The sequence below is a fragment of the Phragmites australis genome, chromosome 4, assembly GCF_958298935.1.
Source record: "Phragmites australis chromosome 4, lpPhrAust1.1, whole genome shotgun sequence".
Classification (NCBI taxonomy): Eukaryota; Viridiplantae; Streptophyta; class Magnoliopsida; order Poales; family Poaceae; genus Phragmites; species Phragmites australis.
In genome coordinates, this window is record NC_084924.1 from 24,406,149 (window position 1) to 24,418,064 (window position 11,916).

Below are 11,916 nucleotides of genomic sequence, written 5' to 3' on the forward strand. Positions count from 1 at the left end.
GTCAACCAACATCTACTATAGATCATCATCGACCAACGTATCTACTACAAGCGACATATCAGTGTATTTGTCAGCGGCATATCGGTGCACAAGTCTTCGTCTTCTTGGCCAATCCATCATGCTCAGTCCAACGAGTATAGCCAGGCATAAAGCCCCTTGGCATGAAGTGGCTAAATACTTAAATATCATAGCTAAATTTTCTAATTCATTAAAAATCAAAATAAATATGCTCATACTTACGGTTTCTATATTAGAGCTTGCTAATTAATTAAAATATAAAAAATATAATTGGAGCTTAGTTAGACATTAATTTTATGGCTAATTTTTCTAATTCATTAAAAGTAAACATAAATATGCTCATACCTATAGCTAATGTAAATCAATAATAAAGACACTTTCCACCATAAGCTACTAATTGAAGCTTCCATATGATAAATGAGATATATTTGCATCTACATTGTCCTTAAACATCATGGCCATAGGTTCATCTCCATCATTTTAAAATCTAGAGAAATTTAGCAAATAAAATTCAATTAGAAATGGATCAGAGATGAAGTTTCATACCTTGGAATACCTAGGGCATGAGGATTCCTCAAAATTTTGAAGCTCCCAAGAACTAGGTGACCAAAATTGGCCTCCACCGAGCAAGAACAGAGGTCCTTCTGTTGTGCTCGGGCTTAGGGAAGGAGAGTGCCACTTTTATATAGCTGAGATATCACTGCTAGCTCATAGAACCAGGCGACAGTGATGCCCTAATATCACTGCTGGTTAGTAGCTTCAGCCGGCAGTGATGATGGAGCTGGGCATAACTGCCGGCTCAAGCCATCGGACGGCAGTAGTGTTCTTCATCATTGCCGGTTCATAATCCATGTTGACAGATTCTTCCCACGCGGCTTATGAACTAGCGGTGACACCCCATCACTGTCAGCCCATTAGAACCGGTATATAAGGCTGGTTCTATAATAGTGTGATGTTCTCTGGAGTGAAACAGAAGGGTTGGTGAAAATTATGTAGCTCCTGGAACACTGGCACTGGAATTGCCAACCTAGGGCTGGAGGTGTCTTGTTTTCTGCATGGGGGACCAGCAATAATTTATGCAGTGTTAGCCTCTTGGTGGATTCCCTCAAGGATTGGCAGCTAATGTCAGGCCGTTTACTGATGGACCCTGCATTCACCACATGCTTCTTAACAGTGATGACGTAGGGGCCCAAGCATTTAGGCAGCATGGTATTATATATACCAAAAGTACTCCTATGTGGTATCTCATGCACATTTTAATATGCCCGCGAGATCGTTAAATATGATCATGCCAAATCAACAATAACAGTACATTTTTACCATGAAAAAGAGGGAACAGTTTTTTTGTTTCATATTAAATTATGATGAGGTTGTTAATTCAGTGACATCATAGCATAGTTTAGGATTACATGTATCTCTACTAGTCTACTCCCTCTAGTCACAAAGAATTGACATTTTAGGTCGAGACAACTAATCTCATGCAATTTTGATCATAAATTACTTTTTTCTATGTTAAGTCTGAACGGAAATTACATGAGTAAATTAGCCTTCAAAAGTAGTTTTATAAAACCATAAGGTTTGCTATGTTTTATAAATATATTACAACAAATGATATTAGTTAAAGTTGTGCTCTAGAGACATATGGATGTCCAAAGTGTTACTGTTTAATGATGGGAGACAATATTACTTCAATAATTTACTGTGTCCTTCAAAAAATGAAATTAGTAATTGCTTAGGGAAAACTGCAAAAAAACCACATGTAACTTTAGGGGTTTGTTAGCTTGATTTTTGTCAGTTTAACCCCTGCAACTCTTACTTTATGTCAAATACCCCCTACTACTGTTAGTGTTTTGTGACTTTTAAAATTGCACTGTGGCTTCTAAAATTGTTTTCATAGTGTCCTGAATCATTAAATTGAATTCGCCACTCTGATATTGCATGTTTAAATAGGACAAACATTCAAAAGTATCTGAACATGGAGGCCAAACAATTAATTAAATATAAGGTCAATTTAAATGGTTCTGGAGATGTTAGGGTGCCCATTAGATATCACTACGCCACCCTAGGAAGTCACCCATGCATCACATTGTATCGTAAGGGGTACTCTTGACATAATAGAATAATTGTAGGTGGGAGAGCGGAGAAAAAAAGTTGTAGAGGGGTTTTGACGAACTCCCAAAGTTACATGTGGATTTTTGCAATTTCCTCATTTTTATATGGATGAAAATAAGTATCTTTGGAGTCCATTCATGTTTATCGTTTGGAAATTGTAGAGGAAAAGTATAGTTGCCTTTCAGAGCGTAGGCCCAGCCTTGTGTGGGCCAACTAAGCTAGAATCCTGTTTCTTTATGGCTCCAACTCACTAGCCCGAATGAGCTTATTTGCTCCGAACTAAAGCTTACAGAGTTGAGACGTGGGACGCATCAGTAGGTGATGATTACGCTAAAGCTATCAACGGTGTTTTTCTTTTGGTGAATGGCTTTTCACAATGTCACATATGCTTCAGAGACCTGGAGACATTGGCTTCCGAGGTTGGCAAGTGTATCGGCTCACGCTTGACCAGAATGAAGCATTCCAGCCTTTTGTAGTTTTGTGTTCGTCAATTTTCCTGCTGCTATGCCTTTGATTTGATTCCAAGTAATAGAGATTCAGAGACAGGTGCATTACTATCTGCATCTGCTTTTTTTTCCTCCAAAAAGATATCTAAATCTGCTTTAGGAGTGAAGAGAAGAAGTTATTCTGTCAAACTTCTTCAGTTAGGCAGTTCGCCAATCACAATGCGTCCACAAAGAGTCAAGAGTGATACTATTCTTTTTTTGGTCTTCTCCAATATGTTCCAACATTCTTCCAGAACAATTTGGTTGGTTGCTTACTTTCCAATCTGCCGTGTTCAAGGTAACAAGGAGAGACATACTTTTCTGTCCCTGTTCTATGTTGTTTCCGCTTTAGACCGTAAAGATGTGAAAATAAGATATTTTCCTGTAATAAGACAACCCTTTTACGTGTTACATGATTTTGGTTGTTATGCTGTCACCTCTTCCTCTCTGAAATGGAGTTCCATCATCCTTACCTTACGACTTTTGACCGACTTCCTAGTGGTGACATGGCCTATGCAAAATACTTCTCCCAAATGTATGATGTTCTAAAGTTGAGCACGAAAATGAAGAAGGTAGGTGAAATGACCATTGTTCCCTCTATTGCTTCAATGAAAAGTATGCAATTAAGAGCATCTACAAGAGATGTCTAAAAACCTACTCCCAAAATCACCATATAGGAAGCCTTCCCAATAAAATGCACTCTAAATCTCTTCCATCTCCAATAGACTCGCTACACCCAATCCCTATATTCCAGCATACTGCTCTCTCTCTCTTCTCTCTCTTGTGTCGTCGACATGTGGACCCCACCCTTTATCTTCTTCCTTCCTCCCTTTCCTTTTTTCTCTCTCCCTTTCCTCTTCATGCCAGCAAGGTCGATGGTGTGTAGATGATGCCAGTGTCCGTCGAGAACCTGATGTAGGCCGTGTTGGTCACGACCACCTAGAGGTCGACCAGCGATGCGATGAGGGGCTTGTTGTGCTTGGGCACGCGCAGGGGCGCCATCGTCATGACAAGCTGTGTGGTGGCACTGTCATAGTTGACCCAGACCTGCATATTTTGAATCTTGTAGAGATAGTTATTTTTGTACACAAACCATTTAGTTCCCTAACAAAGATTTACACCTTAAATATTGCCTTGGGAAGTCATATTTTTACTCTGGTCTTGTATATCTAATACACATTATCATTTAGGATAGTGGTGGAGTCAGGTGAGGTGCTTGGTATGCCTAGGCAACCCCAAATTTCGCAAACGTGAGTGGAGATTGTGTAAGTGTTTGGCTGACACAGGTAGGCAAAACAGGAATCAAGACTTGTGGGTAATTTGTACTTCTCGAGAGTGTAAAACTAATTAATCAGTTGTTCTCATGGTCAAGAGTGTGTAGAAATTCGCTACATGATTGGAATGAAATAGTAAAGTTGTTTGGGTAACCAAGTGGTGAGAAATGTGGTTAGGGTAGTTGGAACCCTGGTTATGGAAAGGTGGTTAGAACCCTTGGTTTAGTTTGGGTGGTTGGAATCTATTAAGTCAAGATGGTGGGAACCTTGGCTTCGGTTATTATTCAATGTTTGATTATTTGCTTTTACTTGTTTACAAATAAATATTGCTTTTATGCAAATAAACCATGTTGAGCCTTATTCTTGAATTAAACCTGCATATCACTACACCACGGTACCAAATTACCGTCACACGTCAGTTGGTAAAAGTAGGTCATCACCGATACGCCATTGGTCGTTAAAGGTGAACGACAAACTGTCGGTCGATGATTCAAGATTTACAGAGAAACGATTGGTCAGTAATTATCTCAACGTTCAGTGTTGAAGTGTTAGTCGGCAATTGATATAATTTATGTTGAATCATCGGTTGGAAAAACTTAGTATCCGATGATCGTTCGGTGATTAGACAAGGCGGGAGGGGGAAAATTTTAGGCGCCTCCGAAATCCAGCAGCGGCAAACAGTTACACCAAAAGCCCCTTCCCAAAAGCCCCCGCACGAAGCCTCCCAAAATCCTCAGCCTCCAGTACGCCGCTGCCATTGCACTCCCCTCCTCCAATCCAGTCACCACAGATCGCCGCTGGCAGCTCAATCCCGTGCATCCTCCATCCACTTGTGGCCGCCACCGCCGTCGCTTCTCCCGCGGCCGTTCTGCTTCCCCCCGCCCTACGGCTTCCCGTCATTCCCCATCCGCCACCACGACCACCACTGGGGACGCGGACCCGATGGGCGCCATCGACGGCACCGTCACAACCCCCCGTCTTCCCCTTCTCCGACGGCAACCCCGTGTAGCCGCCGCTTCTATCTCCCCCAAGCTGAGTGCTTCCCCTCTCTACCTCTAAGCAAATCGAGTTGAACCCTTGTGAAATCGATCTCCAGATTCAATCTCCACACGAACTCCATCCCTATTCATGAAATCCATAAAAAATCTCAACGAATCCGAGTTCAATCCGACCACCTCGGATCCTGGGTGCCGCCTATGTATATCAAGGGAGTTTGATCTACAGGAGGGGGGGGGGGCAGATTGAAGAAGTGGGCAGATCCCTGCTGCTGGGCTCGGGCGGAGCCCCTGCTGTCACTGCCCATGGCGGACGGAGGAGAGAGGATGGAGGCCCTGCCACCCTCGCTGCAACCCAAAGTACAGGAGGAGAGTTAGTAACGCTGCCATTATTTACTTGATGCAAAGATTGTATAAAGCGTTTAGCTCTTTTTGCTAGCTGTCTTTGATAAGCCTTTGACATACAATTTTGCTCATGATTTAGCCTTAGCACCAAAGCTGAATTCAGTTCTTCCATTCACTGCTAGAGGGAACTATTGACTCATTATTTTTCTAATGATCTTGCACCTGTATATGCCCAATTTCTTTGCTTGAAGATTTGTTTTATAATTTATTGTGCCGAGCGATGTTTGCAGGCACTATCTTGCCATACCCATTGCGCATATACCAACTGTAAATAACCTTGAGAGAACCAAAGATGATCACCAATTAGGTGGGTACCCTCTTGTTTCTTGCTTCTTATGACCCTGGCTTGCTGCTGCATATCTTTACGCATGGTTATGCAAACCGGACTGCTTTGTGAAGTGTGAGCTGCATCATCTTTTTGTTCTTTTCAGTCAGTCACATGGTGAAGGTGGGGAAAGATTTGTTCAATCGAGATGCTCCTGATTCTGAGGAACACAAGTATTATCAAAAGGAATATATTTGATCAGTTTGTGTTGTATACTTGTATGTCTTCTCCAGAGCTCTCATATGCTGGCAACATTAATATGTTGTTTACACAAGATACTTATTCTACATTATCACTGTCTGCACTCTTATATGTGTGGCCTGTCTTACAGGTTTGGGTTTCATCAGCCCCCATTTAATAGTGTTGATCACCTTCATCTTCGCTGCCTGGCACTTCCATTTATGCCTAGGTACTCGAGTTTTGAGATTGATGCTTTCCTTTTTCGACAATAGGGAGACTGATGCTTAGAATAGGACATTTACTTCCCATCTAAAATTATCATAACACTTCATGTAACAGTTGGAGAGAAGTTAAATATACACCTTTGGGACCCTTAGGGGGTTTTATTGAAGCTGAGGCGCTATTGGAAAGAATAAAACCACAAGCAGAAACATACAGTTAGCATGGATACTTTGATTGGTACCAGCGTTTCCTCCTTTTTTTGCACTATGTTCTACTCTTCTTTTTACTTCTATTATTATCATGGTATGTGATGTGCAGTGTATCATAGTCACTTTGGATTTCTGGCAACTCAAAAGACTAGGTCTGATATTGTAGAACTGAATCACCCTAACCATTCTGGGAGCTGAATTGAACTATTCCTGAAGACCAGCAACCCAAAAGAAATCAATTAAACTTGTTATTATGCCTATAGACTGTATTAGGGATAGTTGAGATCCGAGAATTTTTGAATTGTCCTAACAAGGATTTTGTGAACATGGGTGCTTTTGGACCCATTTTGGTATGTGCACCATGCATTACATGAAATGAACAGATTTTTGCACAATATTATGCTGTTTTGTTCATTGAAATTGATTAGAGTTAGGACTTAAGACACAATTTAGAAGCGTGTTTTGCCTCAATTATTTTGGGAAGTTGGCATTTACAAGCACATTCTGCACATCTTTGTTTACCTAACAGTTTATTAGCTCTGAACGAAGTGTTTAGACTGAATGAAGCATGGGATTCTATATTCTGCAAAGATCAGGATCATAGTGAAACTATGTATGTGGAAAATATGTGTAATGTTTTCTGTCTTCATATTGCAGTTTAGATTTAGCCTTGTTTTTGTGTGTGGAAGAACATGGTGAAACACTATATACCACTGTTGGCTAACAATATGTTGTCTGCAATTATTCTTTGTGCTTCATGGATGTGAGCTATGGACTATTGTGAGCTGTGAGCCTTTTCCTTCCTTCATGACGACATGAATTAATGCTTTGTGTATGATGGCTGTGAGCTGAGCCTTATTTGTTGCATTGCAATGCCTTTTACTTGTAAACATTGTGGCAAGCAGGATGCTTGATTTTGAGCTATGTGTTGTCGCATTGCAATTTCACTTGTGATAGCTAATTTCAGAATAAGGATGCTGCCAATGGTCTTTGTATGTGCATTATTTGGTTGCATATAGTATGATATGATACCTATCATCATGTGCAACTGATTCAATGGTAATTTTTTTTCAGGCAGGGCTGGACGGTGCTAACTAGCAGATTTGAGCTGTACGCATGTTTGGTGGCTTTTTGGTGTACAAAGTTAGATTTGAGCTGTACACAGGCAGACATGTTTGGTGGCTTCTGGGTTATGAGCTTTAGATCTGAGAATGCTTCTGTTAAAAAATGCTATCATTTAGTATTTTCAGCATGCAAGTATGTATTTTGGATCATTGAAGTCGATGTATACTTGTCTGTAGTACTATGGAATATGTGAACTGTGACCTTTTGGTTGAAAAATGTTTATGATTATTGTGGTGACCTAGTGTATGGCTTATGAACTTCCTATTTGAATGTTGTACTATCAACTGTGAATATTTGGTGAAATTGTATCTGAGATTCTTGTGGTGACATGGAATTGCAAATTTATTTGATTGTTGTAACATGTGCAATACTAATTACCGACAGATACATAGTCTGTACATGGTTTGATATTTTTAAAATGTTTGAATGCTTCACGTTGGACTATCTGTCGGTAATAGTATTTTTTTCATCGAACAATCGGTCGGTAAAGAGGTAGTCAGTTGGCAATAGTATGTCGGTCGGCAAAGGTGTCGGTTGGCGTTTCTTTGATTATAGCATCAAATAGTCGGTCGGCAAAAAATAGTCGGTCGGTAATACTTTTCCCGACCGGGCTTTAAACGACCAAAATATCTGTCGGCAATACTTTTTCCCAACCGATCCTAAGTCGCTGATGGAGCTTTTAGCGACATATTTGGAGTCGCTGATTTTGTGCCGTGGTGTAGTGTATGCATACTTTACCATAACTTGCAGAGTACTTTGTGTACTCACACTTGCCATATAAAATGGTGTTGCAAAGTTGGTGAAGACCTAGAAGACTTTGTCAGGGATGGTGTGTTCTGGGTCATGCTCCTTCATCAATTGCCTATGGGATTCACCTAGAAGTAATTGAAGGCTTTGTTTTATTTTTTGCCAATTTTTTACCCTTGGAAGGTCCCTCTTGTAAGAAATTATCGTTAATAATGGATATTGTTATGATTTTCATCTATGACACCACTATGTATGTTAGTTTGATTCATGACTCTACACATAGAAGAGATTAGACTATTTTCTTGGTCAAGTCTCCATAACACCGGGACACATGAAGCCCAAAGGGTTGGCATTATTAGGATGTACTGCCCAAGTGATGAGGCTTATGCAGTACTAAAAATTATTCCTTATTATTTATTGATTTCTATAGATGAATTCTGGACCATGTGCGCCATCTGCTACATGGCACTTTCGTGCATGCCTTGTGCTCTATCTTTTTAATTGTTACAAGTCTAGTATTAATCATGTGATCATTTACTTTATGCAATTTAGTATTAATTATTGTTTAAAATATATGGTACTTTCATTCTATGGTTTTTCTATTCAATCAATTTTCCCACATATTACAACATTGGCTGTAGAAATTCTATAGGTCAAGCTTGGTAGACCTTCACGCTTCCTCAAGGGATCAATAATTAAACCTAGGGTCACTCTCGGGGAAAGAGTTGTCAAGCTCATTTTTGTGACATTGGAGGAGCAAGCCTCTCAGAAGCTAAGTGACTTGTTGTCTATGGTATGAAGAAAGTCAGAAGTCCTATCAATGTCAGCAATTTAAGTAGAAGGAGAAGAAAAAGAACCACCTCCAACACCTCCAACACCTCCAACAAGACCATAAGAACAAGATCAAAGGCCCCACTACGTTCACAAGAAGAAAGATGGCAAGGTGCTGGCCCACAAGGTTGGCATAAAAGATAAGGGGAGAAACCAAACCATTTGGGCACCCAATAATTTCATTGGGAATATGAAGAGCTCCAAAACTTTGGGTTTCTAAGATGATTTAGAGTTTAAGGGACTCGGGAGGATTTGGAGACTTGGCTCAAATGTGAAGATGAAGTGGAGATTCAAGGAAAAGAAGCCAAGTACAGGAATCCAGGATATGAGTTGAATTCTTGATTATCATATGCCCAAATCATCTGTACGAAGGTAAATAGGGAAACTATATTCAAATTCATGCATTTGTTTTATCTAGTCCTGATATATATCTAGGATTGCATAAGCATGGTTATTTCATTATATTATGTCTTTAACAATTGCTATTTCATGCCACACCTAGTTGTTTTACTCATATGATAGGTTGATATGGTTGAATTCTCATTCATGAATAATCTACATGATTAAGTTGTATGTTAGATCTTGACATTTATGTGTTTATTAATATCTTTTGTATGTCATAAGTCCGGACGATAGGTTAATCTCCTCAATTGCCATTCATGACAATGTGATTATCTCTCACAAGTAATTCAATTACCTATACACAAGTTTTGGGAGATCCTATCCTATATTTTATGATTTTGATACTAATGTTTGCAAGATTATCTTTATCTGGTCTCATATTGAAGTGATGATATTCCTGAAGGTATGCTATGCTTGTTCTTTTGCATGTGGTTAATGTTTTTCCTTCCATCTTGTATCATTTATCTAGATATATTCCATAATATAGCTTAACTTTCCACACTTGACTTAAATATTCAATTGTCCACATATTTTGCCTTCCACTATATGTATGCACAAATTTTGGGGGTTTTGTCTAAGCTATGAGGCCCCATGAATGTTGATCTATGTGCCTTCCACATCCAAAGAATCATTATTTGTGAAGCTCTCCCTTGTGCTCTTAATATTTTTCCTTTTTCAGTGTTTGATTTCAAAAGGGAATGATTTTTGGGACCAAAGCAATTAAGGTGCATTTTAATTGGTACCAAAGTAATAAAATAAATGGTAAATGGATTAAGCAAGAATCTTATATTCATTGTGAGCATAAAGAAGATGAAAGAAATATCTAAGAGCAAGGTAGGCATGAACATATGCATCATTTTAAATTTGGTATCTTTAATTCTTGCTTTTATCATACATCTAAGCAAATATTTGCAAAAGTAATTCTACTTTTATCTCTTGCTTTGATTGTGTTGTCATCAATCACCAAAAAGAGGAGACAAAAAGATCCACGACCCTATCAGTGGGTCAATGCGATTTAGTGATTAATGTAAATATAGTCAATAGGACTAACCTATTTTGCTAGTATGCAAGGTTTAGCCTCTGGATGCTATGTGATGAGCTTGGGGTTCCAAACAACTAAAAGGGAGGATCATCAAGGTTAAAGAAGAGCTTCATGAAGATATACGAATATATTATTTAGGCACATGATCATGGTATTGACAGCATTACTTGTATAGATATATTTTTTTCTTTAGTCGTACTATAAACAACGGTTTGAGTTTAGCACCTTGATCTAGTGTATTTAGGCTAGTTACCAAGTTGGTGATGCATGCTAGATTTGGCTAGCTCTAATATACTAGAATAAAGACCCAAGACATCAATGAAGAGAAGTCATGAAAAACAAGGACTTCAAAAAGTTTGAATTGGACAAGTCCTCCTAGAAACCTAGTCACCGCATGATGCAGTCTAGTCACCGCACGATGCAGTCAGTTCACTGTATGACATTGAAGCACTCCACGATGCAATTTTTTACAACCCAATTTCTAAAACACCCAAAATAAATAAAAAATACTTTATAAAGAAAATAAAAAAGTTTTTGCAAACCTAAATAAGCCTTAAGTGTGTATATGCATATCTTGTCAAGAGAGGAGAGAGGAAGATGGAGGGATGACAGGTGGGACCTCTACCTCTGCCATTTTTCTAATCCGACTCAATTACGAGACCTCAAAGCCTCTTGTTGGGGGAAAATAAACCAACCTGAGGATAATAGTTGAAGATTACTATCATGGTCCTTTTGGAGCCTTGATCTCCAGAACCTCAGCTAAAGGCCCGACCTCCGAAGGCATCGGGCTCCTTCGTGCCACCTCTTCATACCTACGAAGCCTTCCCACGACTCGGAACCATGCCTGGCCCCTCCGAAGCCTTTGGCTTCCAAACTCTCAGCAGCAGGACTGACCCCCGGAGGTTATGGACCCCTTTGGGCCACCCCACCGGCGCTCGGGTGACTTTCCAAAGCCTAAGATACAGCAGGTCTCCAAAGACAATATCAGGGGGGAAAATGTCTCCCCCTGCCACAGACCCGATGTGAAGTGATGGGCGATCAATGCCGGTGCAACTTGTGCTATCCTCACACCCCAGTGCATTTAAGGCCGCCCTGACACCCCTGACAATATGGCTTCGAGCCGCAATTGGCGACCAGCTCGCCCCCTTCAGGGGGCAGGCACCACCATAGTTACTACAATGGATATTTATCTCCTAGGTAGGGTAGAATGTAGTTATCCGGTATAACGCATAGTAATTCGGTCAGATCCCAGATATTTGTACATTGTGATAACTTGTACGCCAAGCTACGCACGTTCCCATAAATAGGAGCCTCGGTCGCTTGGGCAAGGGGAGGGAAAAATAGAGGTGAAAAAACACCAAGTCATATTGTGATACTCCCCCCAGATCGATTCATTTTTTCTACCATCAATACATTCATGGTGTTCCTTCCTCTTAAACTTCATCTCCAAGCTTGAGTCTCCTCCTTAGAAGAAACTCTCGCCGTACTTGTTGAGGCAAGGCAAACTCTTGCTCCAACAGTGGTGCCGTCTGTGGGGATCAAAC

The 11,916-nt window shown here is 40.1% G+C and overlaps 1 long non-coding RNA gene across 2 annotated transcripts; it reads left to right on the forward strand.

The window, feature by feature from the left end:
• Positions 1-4,581: 4,581 nt before the first annotated feature.
• LOC133914276 (uncharacterized) lies at positions 4,582-7,562 on the forward strand. Of its 2 annotated transcripts, XR_009909223.1 has the most exons (6): positions 4,582-5,257; positions 5,520-5,596; positions 5,721-5,832; positions 5,946-6,023; positions 6,134-6,253; positions 7,300-7,562. It is a non-coding gene; the product is annotated as an uncharacterized LOC133914276 (long non-coding RNA). The 2 variants fall into 2 exon arrangements; XR_009909222.1 differs by lacking the exon at positions 4,582-5,257 and having other exon boundaries at positions 5,280-5,596.
• Positions 7,563-11,916: the final 4,354 nt, after the last annotated feature.